At 39.5% G+C, this 14,292-nt stretch overlaps 1 long non-coding RNA gene across 1 annotated transcript in view; it reads left to right on the top strand.

Moving 5' to 3' along the window:
• Positions 1 to 9,657: 9,657 nt before the first annotated feature.
• Positions 9,658 to 14,292, top strand: part of LOC309799859 — a 43,636-nt gene continuing 39,001 nt past the window's right edge. The window contains exon 1 of the long non-coding RNA XR_014293362.1: positions 9,658 to 9,729. This is a non-coding gene — a long non-coding RNA (uncharacterized lncRNA). The remainder of the gene's footprint in view (positions 9,730 to 14,292) is intronic.

The following is a 14,292-nucleotide window of genomic DNA, read 5'->3' as shown; positions in this document are numbered from 1 at the left end:
AAATTTTTGATGCACATAACAACTTGGATAATCTCAAAGGCACTATGCTGAGTGAAAGAAGCTAACCTCAAAAGACTACATAGAGCATGATTTTCTCAAGGAATCAGAACTACAGTTGACCCTTGAATAATATAGGAATTAGGAGTGCCAACCCCCCACAAGTCAAAAATCAGAATATGACTTTAGAGTTAGCCTTCCTCATCCACGGTTTTGCATTGGCAGATTCAACCAACCTTGGATCGTGTAGTACTGTAGAATTTACCATTGGAAAAAAAAATCCTATATAAGTGGACCTGCGCAATTCAAACCCATGTTGTTCAAGGGTCATCCGTATAGTGATGGGGAGTAGGTCAGTGGTTGCTAGGGGTTTGAGGCCAGGAGAGTGTGTGACTATAAAGTGAGAGCAATGGGGAGTTTTTTTGGGTGTAATGAAACTGTTCTGTATCCTGACTGTGCTAATGGTTACATGAACCCATACATGTGCTATAATTTATAAAAGTGTACCTCAAAAATGAGCCAATTTTATGGTATCATAATTTTTTAACAAAATTTTTAATTAATTAATTTATTTTTGCTGTGTTGGGTCTTCGTTTCTTTGCGAGGGCTTTCTCTAGTTGTGGCAAGCGGGGGCTACTCTTCATCGCGGTGCGCAGGCCTCTCTCTATCGCGGCCTCTCTTGTTGGGGAGCACAGGCTCCAGACGCGCAGGCTCAGTAGTTGTGGCTCACGGGCCTAGTTGCTCCGCGGCATGTGGGATCCTCCCAGACCAGGGCTCAAACCCGTGTCCCCTGCATTAGCAGGCAGATTCTCAACCACTGCGCCACCAGGGAAGCCCCGGTATAATAAGTTTTAAAACAAAGTGAAAAAAATATACATTCTTATTGAAGACTATCAAACAATAGGAAGCGTAAAAGTAAAATGGAGTCTTCACTCCTCACCTCCCTAACTCATACCAGGATGTGTATCCTTTCAGAGCTATCTATGCTGTTCTGACAGGCTGAGAGTTGCTGGGAAAGACATCAACTCAGGAGCCACATGGCCTTGATTTGTCCCAGCCCCTCCACTTAATTGTAGCTTTGTGACTTTGGGCAAGTTACTTAACCTCTCTGTTTCTCATGTTTCTCTTTCTTATGTACAAAATGGTGCTTATAGCTTGTTATTTACATAACAAGCACTGTAAGCATTTGCCATTTTTACTATAGGAACATACGACATGCACACGTAAAATAGGTTTGTATTTGTATCGTTTTGACATCTTTTGTTCATTTGACATTACATAATTAATATCTTTCCATGTCAGTATATAAAGATCTTCCCTACTTCTATGAATTCCAAAGGCTGCATAGTAGTAGTCTATTATATATATATGAATTAAAATATATTTAATATTACATATTATTTATAAATATATATTTAATACATTCATATTAAATTTAATATATATCCTATTTATAATATAATATATTTAATAATGTTCTTATTGATGAAGGCACCCTTTTTAACTTAAACTGGTTTTTTATTTTTGAAAAATTTTCTCTACCAATCGGATCCCAATGTGCTCGCAATCTTCCAGGATTTGTTCACAGTTCATAGTTCACTGCTGGTACCCTTTTCTCCCTTCTCATCCTCTTCTTCCCCTTTCTCCTTCTTTTAAAAATCTTTTCCATAAGTTCCGTGGGCTTTTCAGGAGGCATTGGAAGTGATGTGTGTCTTCAGTCCGTCATCTTGAATCAGAAGCTCTTACCCTCCTAACATCCTTTCTTAAATCCATCCTATGAGTCAGGGGAAGTATTGAGGCAGAAGATTGCAGTGCTTAGGGAAGAAAACTGAACTTAAGCTGGGAAATTTGAGTGTGAATTCTGCTTAGCCATCCATTAGCTGGCTGAAGGTGGGCATTCACTTCACATTCTCTGGTTCTCAGTTTCAACTGTAAAATGATATGCTTAGACTAGATGAACTCTAAAATTCTGTTACCTCCACTTACAAAATGGTGTCACTAAGGCTCACAGAAATGATTTGCCAGTGGTCATCCAGGAAGTGAGATGTAGACTTGAGTCTTGAACACGTGTCTTCAGATTTCAAATCACAGGTGCACCAAGCCAACCTGAGCAATGCCCCCTCAAGAACTGAGAGTGAAGGGGACACATCTCTCTGAGAGCCATTTCCTACCATGTGTGGACGTGGGCACGTGTGCCCCCACACAGAGGCTGTCCCAGGAGGTCGCCTCGTGGCTCTTATACGCCTGCCCTCCAGTGGACAGAGCTGTGTTCTAGAACGTTGCCTGCTCCGCCTCTCGTGGGGCGGGGGCGGGGGTGGGGGTGTAGCTCGGCTTTGGCCCAGCACGGAGAAGCAGCCCTGTACAGATGGTGGTGCGGCTGCGTGCACAGTGGTTGGGCCTCCCAGCACTGGAGAGCATGGCTGAGCTCATTCCGAACTCGCTCTGACAACATTCCTCTCCTGGCAGCCATGTACTCTCTCCTCCAGCCTTGTGCAAGCAAATGGCTTTGCAGCGGCTCCCCTCAGTCCTGGTGTAAGCAAGGTACAAGCATCAGGGCTGTGCATTTGTATACATTTCCCTTATTTGGATCTTTCCACAAGGCCTTCTCTAGATGTCAATTTCCTCCTTCCTTTCCATGGATTTCCCTTTGGGTTGTATGAACATGGTTTTTCTTTTTAGTCAATATTAGGATTATTTTTTAAAATTTGCAGCAAAACCCCTAATTCCTCTAAACACACAAACAAACAAGCCAACAGAAAATCAAACCAGCAAACAGATGCATGCTACAAATCCATTAAAAGTGCTTCTTCAACACAATCTCATCAGCCTCTAGTTAGGGGATGGTGTACTTGTTTCTTACATGGTTTAAGAATTGAGTGTTCGTCTATTGCCACACACCTTTAGCTTCTTTGGAACATGAACTTCTGGTGTTCTGATCTGTCACTTCATTCCTTCTGGCCTCCTCCTTCCTTCTCCATTACCTGGTTCTGTCCATTCCCTGAGTCTCATGCAATTATACCATCTGGCCGACCTTTTGGTTACTCCAGACCAGCTGTTCTCAACTCTGGCTGCATGTTAGAATCACTTGGGGATTGAATTTGTCTTTGTTGGATTCTAGGTGTGCATATATTTAAACATACCTTAAGTGACCTGTACATAGAGGGGGTAGGAAATGGATAACATTTGTTAAATGGGATCAACTCCTTCCTTTTTCTACCTACCTAATCTAGCTTCTTCCTCTTTTGGTGATTCTCAGAGAGAAAATAGGAGGTTCCCTTGGGCGGTTGTTGGCTTTCAAGCCTTTGATCTGACAATGCATTCATAACTCTCTGGGAGTGTGGTACCCACCCTACGGGCTTATAGTCACTCTTAGAGGTCACAGGATGAACACGAGGTACAGCATGATTTTTCGCTTGCTTTTTAATTTTCTCTATATCACTCTTTCACTCATAGTTTAGAAACAGTAGATGAATTATGTAGGATTTTTAGACTCCTCAATAAAAGGAGAAGGGGAAAGGGAGCTCTGGGTTGAAGAAATTTGCATAGAAAGAAAGTATGCCCCAGTCACTGCACATTTCAAAATATGTGATATCGGTATTTGAAATGTTTTTGAGTCTGGTTCTTTTTAAAATACTTAGGGGCATCCTGGCTATAAAGACACAAGGCATTTTGCACAGGTTGTATGTTTAAGCTCATGGGAAGAGAGTCATAAAGCACATCTTCCATATCCACCTTCTGTTGGGTATTGAGAAAACTCTTTTCTCTTCGTCTAAGCACCTGTGTTGAATTTGGTATCTGTGGTGTTTGGACTGATTCAGCAGTAATTAATCTCCAGGCTAATTATGAGCTCTGTTGTCATTTTGCTAGATGTAATTAAACTGCATAGCTGGAGAAAGTTGGGGAACTATGGTTTCCAAGAAAACTCTTCCCTGTAACTTGGCAAGGAGCTCAAGAGTGACAACATAATCAGCCAATTAAATATAAGCTGGAAGCCTGATGTCCTTCAGGATGAGTTTACATGAAGAAGACAAGTGTATGTTCACAAGAGGCACCTGCTGTTTTACTGCTGCCTTTTTGGAAAGAGCTTGGAGTATTCTAGAGGTTTTCTCTCATTAATCCTCTTGATAGCTTTATTAAACAGGAAGCAGAGCAAACATTTTAGTCCCTTTCAAACAGATGAGATGATTAACATCGTGAAGGTCAACTGTCTTGTCAAAGAGCATAGTGACCACGGGTCAGAAGAAATTTCAGTAATGTATTTCCTTTAAAAATGTGATGATTGGGCTTCCCTGGTGGCGCAGTGGTTGAGAGTCCGCCTGCCGATGCAGGGGACACGGGTTCGTGCCCCGGTCCAGGAGGATCCCACATGCCAAGGAGCAGCTGGGCCCGTGAGCCATGGCCACTGAGCCTGCGTGTCTGGAGCCTGTGCTCCACAACGGGAAAGGCCACAACAGTGAGAGGCCCGCGTACCGCAAAAAAAAAAAAAAAAAAAAAGTGATGATTGTCTACATAGATTTCTATAGCAACCATCAAATACATGATTATACTAGCATAAAGATATGAATTGGGGAATAAATTCTTTAAGTCTTTTGGGGCCAAGGTTCTGTTCCATTTTTTAGTCTAGGGTAAGGAGATACCGTAACAAACGTGGGTGTTGCTGAATCACACTGGCCTTGGCCTTGCTCAGAAGGGCCACTTTGAAGAGATGAGGAAGAAGGTACATCTGGTCCGTATTTCCATAAAAATCAGCCCTGGTAACCTGTTTGGCAAATAAGTTGCAGGCTTCCAATGCCTGACATAGGTAGAAAGACATATTGTACTTTGTTATTTTAAAAAGGTTTTAATGCTTTACTAGATCTCTGAGCAGACTCTTTGCCTTGGTGTGCAGAGAATACATGGTCAAGGAGAAAGCATTTAAAGCATGGGACAGCTACTCTCGTTGCTGTGTTTGCAAAAGCATATGTGGTGTGTATATGGGCTCCACCAGTGATAACTCAAGAACTCAGGATGATTTGGGGAGGTATATTGACTCATATAGGTAGAGTTTTATATTGTTGGGTATTTTTCATAGTTTTATTTATGGCAAGGGATTTCCATTTAAAAGAGTAAGGAAGAAAAGTTTCCTTTTGAAAATAAATTTATCTAAGTAAAACTGTGACCTGTATAATTGTTAAATAAATAATGATATGGGTAATGTGTGGGTAGAGGCACAATTATGAAGGTGGCACTCGAATGACTAAGGTTTAGGTCACAGGGGCCTTTCTCCATTCTCTTCTACTCCTGGTAAGAGATTTATCTTCTTGATTCCTTTGCCTCAATTCCATTTTGTTAAAGGTGGGTCAGATAAGAAAGTAATTCCATTTTGTTAAAGGTGGGTCAGATAAGAAAGCTAATGTGTTGTACCATTAAGTCACAAATATGTATTCCGTTGCTATTGCCATAATGAAAAAATAAGGAAAACCACACTCAAACTCTGCCTTCAGTCTCCGAATTAGTTTTAGTGCCCAGTCATTTGACTAACAACAGTTTGGGTCTTACAAACATATGACTTAGTGCCTATAATAATCACAGATTATGATTATTCCCTGAGAGTGTTTATTCTTTCCCTGCTATGCTGAAAACAAACAGCCATAATAAAAAATCTGTTTCTTCCTAACCATGGACAAACTAAATGGCAAGAGATCCAGGCTTTGCATATTGACTGTGCCTTTGGAAAAATAAGGGAAACTCTAAAGGACAGTATCCCAGTCCACATTTCCTAACACACACAACACGGATAATCTCACTTACCTTGCGCTAAGTGAAAGAAGCCAAACTCAAAATGTTACATATTTGTTGATTACATTTATATGACTTTCTGGACAAAGTAAAACTATGGGGACAGAAAACTTATTAGTGATTGTCAGGGGGCTAGATGTTGACTTCCAAGGGGCAGGGAAAAATTTTCAGGATGCTGGAACTATTCTCTGTCTTCATTATGGTGGAGGTTGTAAGACTATATCCATTTGTCAAAACTCTTAGAACTGTATGCTAGAAAGGGTGAATTTTACTGGCTGTAAATTATACCTCAATAAACCTGACCAAAGAACAAATAAATGTTCTTAGTGTTCCATAAGAAGAATTACAAGTAAAATATGAAATAATAGTCAAACCAAAACGAAAAGCCACAAATACCTGCAAATCATTTCTTGAGGGTGGAGAAAGTCAGTCTCAACTTACAAATTGATTTACCTTGATAGACAGCCTCTTAATCTGTATGTCTAGAGTGAAAATATCAAGTGTATCCTTTTATACAAACTGTTTCCATTCAATCTTTTTTTGTTCGCGACTAGATTCATTTCAGCCCTACTGCTCCTCATAGTTTGAAGAATTTATCATGGCAAAGCGTGCTTTCTCTGGTCGGGTATTATATTAGTAAATCACTATTAATGATTGCCCTGTAGCAGTTTTTTTCATATAAAACACACTCTACCTTTGGTACAATTAGGGAATGCCTAAGAGTGGAAATGATGGAGAAATTAGGAACACATAAACTTTTGGAGATAACGTACTCCGAATTAGTTCGGAATGGCCAACTTTTAAAATAGTGTGATCAGGTACAGATAAGGTTTGTAGCCCCTCTTACCTTGCATGTCCCCCTGTCCCCATGCTCATGAGATTGTATGGAAAATTTTGGCTCACCTGGGTGTCTTCAGTCTGTGAGTTCCTTATTCATTCTTGTATCCTATTCCCTAGCACAGTGCTTGTAGGAACTAAAAATTGCTTCTGAATGAATAAGTGAAAACTTATGGCTTTCTAATTATCGTAAATGAATCATCTCCATGTAAACACGGACTTCTGCAAGGAGTTGGGCAAGTGGCACGAATTCTGACACGCCAAGATGGACACGTGAGGCCATTTGTCTGATACTGTAGGTGTAGCTTTTCTTGGAGGCATGTGGCTGGACTTGAAGTCTTCTTGAAACTTGTTCTAGTTGCTGGTTGGTTAAAGTAAGAACTACTCAAAGCTTTTAATGCATTAATTAAAATTTGTTTAAAGTAGTATAATAATGAAAATTAAGTCATTTAAGAAAAACTGATGCATTTTTATTTTTATTTATTTTTATTTTTTTGTTGCGGTACACGGGCCTCTCACTGTTGTGGCCTCTCCCGTTGCAGAGCACAGCCTCCAGACACGTGGGCTCAGCGGCCATGGCTCACGGGCCTAGCCACTCTGCGGCATGTGGGATCTTCCCGGACCGGGGCATGAACCCGTGTCCCCTGTCCGCCCTGCAGGCGGGCTCTCAACCACTGCACCACCAGGGAAGCCTGATGCATTTTTAGAGGTTCAGAGCCTCATTTCACTTATCCCAGACTTACTAATCAATACATCAGGCGGGCTCTGAACCTCTAAAAATGCATCAGGCTTCAGAGCATTTTTAGAGGTTCCTCTGCCTTGCAAATATAATGAATTATCAAAGGTTACACATATTTTATAGACACTGTTTTTATAGGACTAATTGACTTTCTTTTGAAGCACTGGTATATTGTTGCCAATTCAGATCATTCCATAGTTCAAATAAGAGGTCCCTTTTCCTCATGGTTTTTTAGGGAAGTCTTTAAAGTAATACATGAAAATCTGATTAATATATAGTCTAGTTTTCATAATTGTATCTGTTGTGATTCAAGGACTGATTTAAGACTTCTATTTCATTTTATTTTTCTTGTTTTGTGGCAATCACAGACAGTTAGCCATGTTCACCTTCTGATACCTATGACACAATTTTCATATCACAGAAGGCAGAACTCACCTTACCAAGCCCTCAGGATTGTTTACTGATTATAGACTCAGTTAATTCTTCTCAAACAGTGCAAACAGTCAAGGTCAGCTCCTTTTTGTTGATTTATTTCCAAGAGGCCTCGTAGGATACTGCCCACCTCTGTAGCTCCATTTCACAATTTATCTTGGCTGTGTTTCCCTTCACACATCGTATTATCATTTCACTTATCCCAGACTTACTAATCAATACATCAATTAACAAATATTTGCTGAGTTCTTTTTGTGGTGGCACATGATATTTATCTTGCCCAGGAGACATTGCCTTTCCTATGGTAACTACACTTAGGTTTCCCTTTGGGGCGTCTCTCCCTACAGCTCTCAGTCATGTGCTTTGGAAGCAGCATGAGCTCCAGCAGTGGGCACATGACTCAGACTGGCCAATCAGTGTACTCCATTTCTCTGGCCCCAGTGACTTGTGTGGTGATGGGCACACGACATAAAACAGTCCATTGGGAATGAATTCCATGACTTTCAACTAAAACTGTTGGGAAGAGAAGCTCTCTTTCTCCCAGGATTACTAATTAGGTGCAGTATTTCTGGGGCTATCTTTAATCCCACTATTAGAGGATCTTTGAAGAATGAAGCCAATATAGAGAAAACCAGACCCAAGGAATGGAGGAAGAAATTCTTATGTGCTCTTTAAAAAGCCTGATCCGGGCTTCCCTGGTGGCGCAGTGGTTGAGAGTCTGCCTGCCGATGCAGGGGACATGGGTTCGTGCCCCGGTCCGGGAGGATTCCACATGCCACGGAGCGGCTGGGCCCGTGAGCCATGGCCGCTGAGCCTGCGCGTCCGGAGCCTGTGCTCCACAACGGGAGAGGCCACAACAGTGAGAGGCCCGCGTACCGCAGAAAACCCCCCAAAAAACAAAAAACAAAAAAGCCTGATCCAACTGTGCTTGAATCTGATATCAGGCTACATGTGTACCTTAGAGTATACACAATTTCTGTCCTTCACTAAAAAGGACTACTGATTAAAATACTCACATGTGCAAAGATTCTGAAAAATACAAATTTCTGGTTTCCAAGGGTTTACAATAGATCAGAAAGAATAAAATATAATCATATCAAGTTAGCATTACCCTTCAAAAGTATGCTATTTTTTCTCTCTATCCCTGAAATTATGTCAGGATTGTTTGCATATATTCCCTTCTTCAAAGATAGATTGCAGAGAAGAGAGCCTGGTCTTCTATTCACCTCCTTTTTCTTAATATCTAGCAAAGTGCTTGTACATGGAAAATATTCAATAAATTTTTATTGAATTTATCTGAAAAGACAGCTAATGGTACTCAGGGATTTATGGTAAATGCCAAATGAGTAGTTTAGATCATGACATCCTATTTTATGTTAAATCGCATTTTTTGTCCTCTGGGCCAGGTCTTCATTCAGATTGCTACCACTAGATTTGTGTTTTGTTTTGCTTTCTTGAGCAAAGCCATGGCTCAATACTAGACAGAGGCAGCTTTGTGGGCATAGAAGAAGGGGAATTGAGAAAGCCTCCAGGGATTTATGTTTTACAAGGAATATGCTCCATTATCAAAATAATGTTAAATTATCTTGTTCACTTATCAACTTTAAATTGATAAACCATAAAATTTTAATTTTAATGAGGAAAAGAGAGAGGAAAATTCACTCTCAATAATCAAAAGTATATGCAATAATAATAATATCTTGATCATAATCATTGTTTTTGACCTTTCCTAGCTCAAATAACTCAGCTACTTTTACATAGTTGCAGTGTAGAACCATTTTGTCACTAGTTAATTAGAACCAAATGCCCTGACAAGGTCTGATTCTTTCTTTATTCTCAGAGCTGTGAATCTTTTTTCTTCCTGGACCAAACTAAAGTGGACTTCGTTCCTGTCTGATATTTCTCCAGCTTCAAAAGTGGAAGCACCTGAAGCTACTTTGTTCAAGGTAAGTGAACTAGATATCTGCAGTGAATATTTGTTTCTTTTAAATTTTAATCGATACAGGCATGAATGGTCTTCTTATTATATGAGGATGCATATAAAACAATGCTCAAAACAATGCTTTTATTACAGTAGCTAAGATTCACAGAAGGAACTGAAAATGCATGAGTGATATTCAACACCTGTATCTTTTTCTCTTGGGTTATGTCATTCTATAGGATGAAATAATGATGGTTAAAGTTTAATAGTTCCTTTCTATGTTCTTTTTTTAACAACTTCATTGGAGTATAATTGCTTCACAATGGTGTGCTAGTTTCTGCTCTATAACAAAGTGAATCAGCTATACATACACATATATCCCCATATCTCCTCCCTCTTGCGTCTCCCTCCCACCCTCCCTTCCCCACCCCTCTAGGTGGTCACAAAGCACCAAGCTGATCTCCCTGCGCTTTGTGGCTGCTTCCCACTAGCTATCTATTTTACATTCAGTAGTGTATATATGTCCATGCCACTCTCTCTCTTCGTCCCAGCTTACCCTTCCCACTCCCTGTGTCCTCAAGTCCATTCTCTACATCTGTGTCTTTATTCCTGTCCTGCTTCTAGGTTCTTCAGAAGCACTTTTTTTTTTAAGATTCCATATATATGTGTTAGCATATGGTATTTGTTTTTCTCTTTCTGACTTACTTCACTCTATATGACAGACTCTAGGTCCATCCACCTCACTACAAATAACTCAATTTCGTTTCTTTTTATGGCTGATTAATATTCCATTGTATATATGTGCCACATCTTCTTTATCCATTCATCTGTCGATGGACACTTAGGTTGCTTCCATGTCCTGGCTATTGTAAATAGAGCTGCAATGAACATTGTGGTCCATGACTATTTTTGAATTATGGTTTTCTCAGGGTATATGCCCAGTAGTGGGATTGCTGGGTCATATGGTAGTTCTCTTTTTAGTTTTTTAAGGAACCTCCATACTGTTCTCCATAGTGGCTGTATCAATTTACATTCCCACCAACAGTGCAAGAGTGTTCCCTTTTCTCCACACCCTTTCCAGCATTTATTGTTTGTAGATTTTTTGATGATGGCCACTCTGACTGGTGTGAGGTGATACGTCATTGTAGTTTTGATTTGCATTTCTCTAATGATTACTGATGTTGAGCATTCTTTCATGTGTTTGTTGGCAATCTGTATATCTTCTTTGGAGAAATGTCTACTAGGTCTTCTGCTCATTTTTGGATGGGGTTGGTTTTTTGTTATTGAGCTGCATGAGCTGCTTGTAAACTTTGGAGATTAATCCTTTGTCAGTTGCTTCAAATATTTGCAAATATTTTGCAAATATTTTCTCCCATTCTGAGGGTTGTCTTTACATCTTGTTTATGGTTTCCTTTGCTGTGCAAAAGCTTTTAAGTTTCATTAGGTCCCATTTGTTTATTTTTGTTTTTATTTCCATTTGTCTAGGAAGTGGGTCAAAAAGGATCTTGCTGTGATTTATGTCATAGAGTGTTCTGCCTAGGTTTTCCTCCCTTTCTATGGTTTTATTAGATAACTAACATCATAGGTTTTTCATGAGACGGACCCCTGAAATAAGTTTGAATCTCAGCACCACCATTTGCCAGAGCTGTTAATTGTAGACAAGTCACTTACCTTTTCCAGCCTGTTTTCTTATCTGTTCCTCATGGAGTTGCTGTGAGGACCAAGTATTCTAATGTATATGAGGTCAAAGGACGATGGTAGTAGTAGCAATAGTTACAGATTAGCTGGAGTAGTAATTCTGTACAGGCTTTCCCTATATCCTCCCTAGGAAACTTGATGTAAAGGCAATTCCATTTTTCCCCAATGTTGAATGGGCCAAATGGCTGGCTAGGCCCCCTCTTTCTTCACATTCCGCCTGTGTCCCTCAGGGATGCATATGCGGTTGAACTGGTATCCTTCCAGGATGGAGGGAAACTGTTCTTCAGTTCAGGGTACACCTCTAGGAAACATGAGAATGACAAATAATAAAAAAGAACCAGCCCCAAATGCTGTCAAATTGTGAGTACAAAACTAATGTTGGTTTTCATGTAGCTGAATTTTTTGTTAAAGGAATTAAATTCTAACAAAACTAGCTTTGGTCAAAGAAGTTGACCCAATTTCATACAAGAAATAAGGATGTTACTGGGAATTGAACAGTTTATTGCTAGAATAATAAAGATGACAAGAGGAAGAATTATGGTCTCTTTTGTTCTCTCTTGAATCCCAGCTACTAAAGTTGTGCCTGGACTATAAGAGGCGCTCAATATAATTATTGAATAAATGAGTGAATGCTGCTAAAAAAAAAATAGCAGGTGGACTTGGGCTGATTTTTAAGCATGATAAGTGTGGCCATGTAAAATAAACTAGATAGAAGCAACATAGTTAAGCCAGGAAGCTGAAATTCCTCTTCTCTGAAGACCTCTAAGAGTAGGTTCAACTCCCATTTCTCCAAGATCCTGTCAGTTTACCTTTTGCAAAGAGGATAGGCCAGATATATTCTGAGGTTGAAAGGCTCTAGAACTCTCATGGAAAGTTCCATATATGTGTGAAAGGTGTTTCCTCATCTTGGAACTTGGAGAGCTTTGCCAGGCACCACAAATATTTATCCACAGTTAATCTTTTACCCCCAATCATGCCTTAAGACAGATTTTCCTGCTACAGATCCATGTTGCTTCTGACACTATTTTGTTGCAAGCCACCAGTTACCTGTGTGTGCAGGTGATAATGACCCCAGTGATATTTATTCATAGTTCACTTTTCCTTCACAGAAAGCAGGAAACAGTTCCTCATTAGTATCTGGGCCATATGTAAGTAGCTGAATGACATTGTTGCTTTCTGTCCGCAAAGGAGAGAAATTTTGCTCAGGGTTTCACAGATAATACTGATTTTTTTGTGTCCCAGATCATGTTCAGGATATCATCATACATTGTGGTTCGACTTTCCTTTTGAAAATAATGTAGTAGATCAAAGTACTTATTTCCTTTATGTGAATAATGCTTTATTCATTTAAACTCCTAATATGAAACAAGAATATTTATTAAAAGATTTCATGGAAATTTTGGGTAGAAACAGTGCTCGTTTTATAAGCAATTGGAAATCAAATGGTAATTATTTTGAGAAAGAACTTTCTTATTACCATGGTGGGCTACTGACAATTGTTTAGGATAAGGTAACTAATTTAATAATTAAGTGACTATATTTGTTGCCAAAATCTCTGAAAATGGACAGGTTTCATGTTAAATGGTCTAATGTATATGAAGCCAAAGCACAATTTTTGTTGTTTTTCTTGTTTGATTACTTAATAAATACAGTACCAGAAATAAACCACAGCCTAGAAGCCCCCATCATAGCTAGAATACATCTCAGGAAGACATAATTGGAAGATAAGTTTGAACCAATGAAACCCACAGAGCAGAAAGATACCATTACAGATTTAAAGATCATATATCTTATATACTTTAAGATAAAGTTGATGAATCTGAAGGACCCAGATCACTAAAACCAACTTAGTTACATTGCATATGTAAAGAAAAGACAATGGGTTTAGTGAAACTAAGATGACTAACATAGCAAAAGACTTCAGTGCTCTCTAGTTTGCTTTGAAGGTATAATTTATGAAGATGCTTTAAGGTCATATGTAATACAAATGACAGTATTTCTAGAGATATATTTGTGCTCTGTAGGATTCATGAGTAATAATGCCTGGAGCACTCCAACAAAGGTAGTTGCATGAATTAATGGAGCAATCTGGGCATCAGTCCAATAAAAATGTTGGCTGAATGCTTCCTTGGGGGGAAAAGATACTGAGAACAGGATAGTTACAAGCAATTGATGCTGGTTAAATAGAACATCTTCCTTACTCTTTTCAGCTTGCCTCTGAACTAAGTAAGCTGTGTGTCTTTGAGAGAGGAAGAAGAAGACTTTAAGGGGCAAGTTTACTTTAATGCAAAGAGTCAATTTTCAAGTAACGTACTTCTTTTTGGGTAGACTGACCTGAGTATGAAAACCCAGGCTTACTAGCAAGCCCTTAGTTATAAAGTCTCTGCATTTAATGCTGATATCTCAGATTTATGCTGAACACTTCCTATAAGATCAAAGTACAATATGTAATTCTCAATTTCAATGCAACTACATATTTGAATAAATTTGTGTTGGGAACAGTGGGAAGAAATGGAGTCAGTTAACCAGGTCTAATAGGAAGAGTTCCCTTCTCTCTTGGCTTGAGGTCTTCCATGGGGACATAAAGAAATAAAAACTCTAGGCTCATAAGAACCTCTGTGTCCCACTTGCCAATCAAAAACAGAAGGCAACTGGATGTCTTTAAGTGATTGGTAATGGGCATGGAAGAAAAGAGCATGCTGTGGAATAGCTGAGCTGGGTGGAGTGTCACATGCTTTTTAGAATTGGTCTGGAGGTCACTCTCTCCATTTATAGCCATGGAATGGATGGAGACCAAATTCAGTGTCAGAATGTTTGAAATCCATCCTTATTCTATAACTTTCTAGCCATGTTACTCAGGGCAGGTAGCTTAACTTCTCTGAGGAGAAGT

Source organism: Mesoplodon mirus, assembly GCF_964341445.2.
Source record: "Mesoplodon mirus genome assembly, chromosome: 1".
In the NCBI taxonomy this organism is placed as follows: domain Eukaryota; kingdom Metazoa; phylum Chordata; class Mammalia; order Artiodactyla; family Ziphiidae; genus Mesoplodon; species Mesoplodon mirus.
This window is presented reverse-complemented; position numbering and strand designations above follow the sequence as displayed.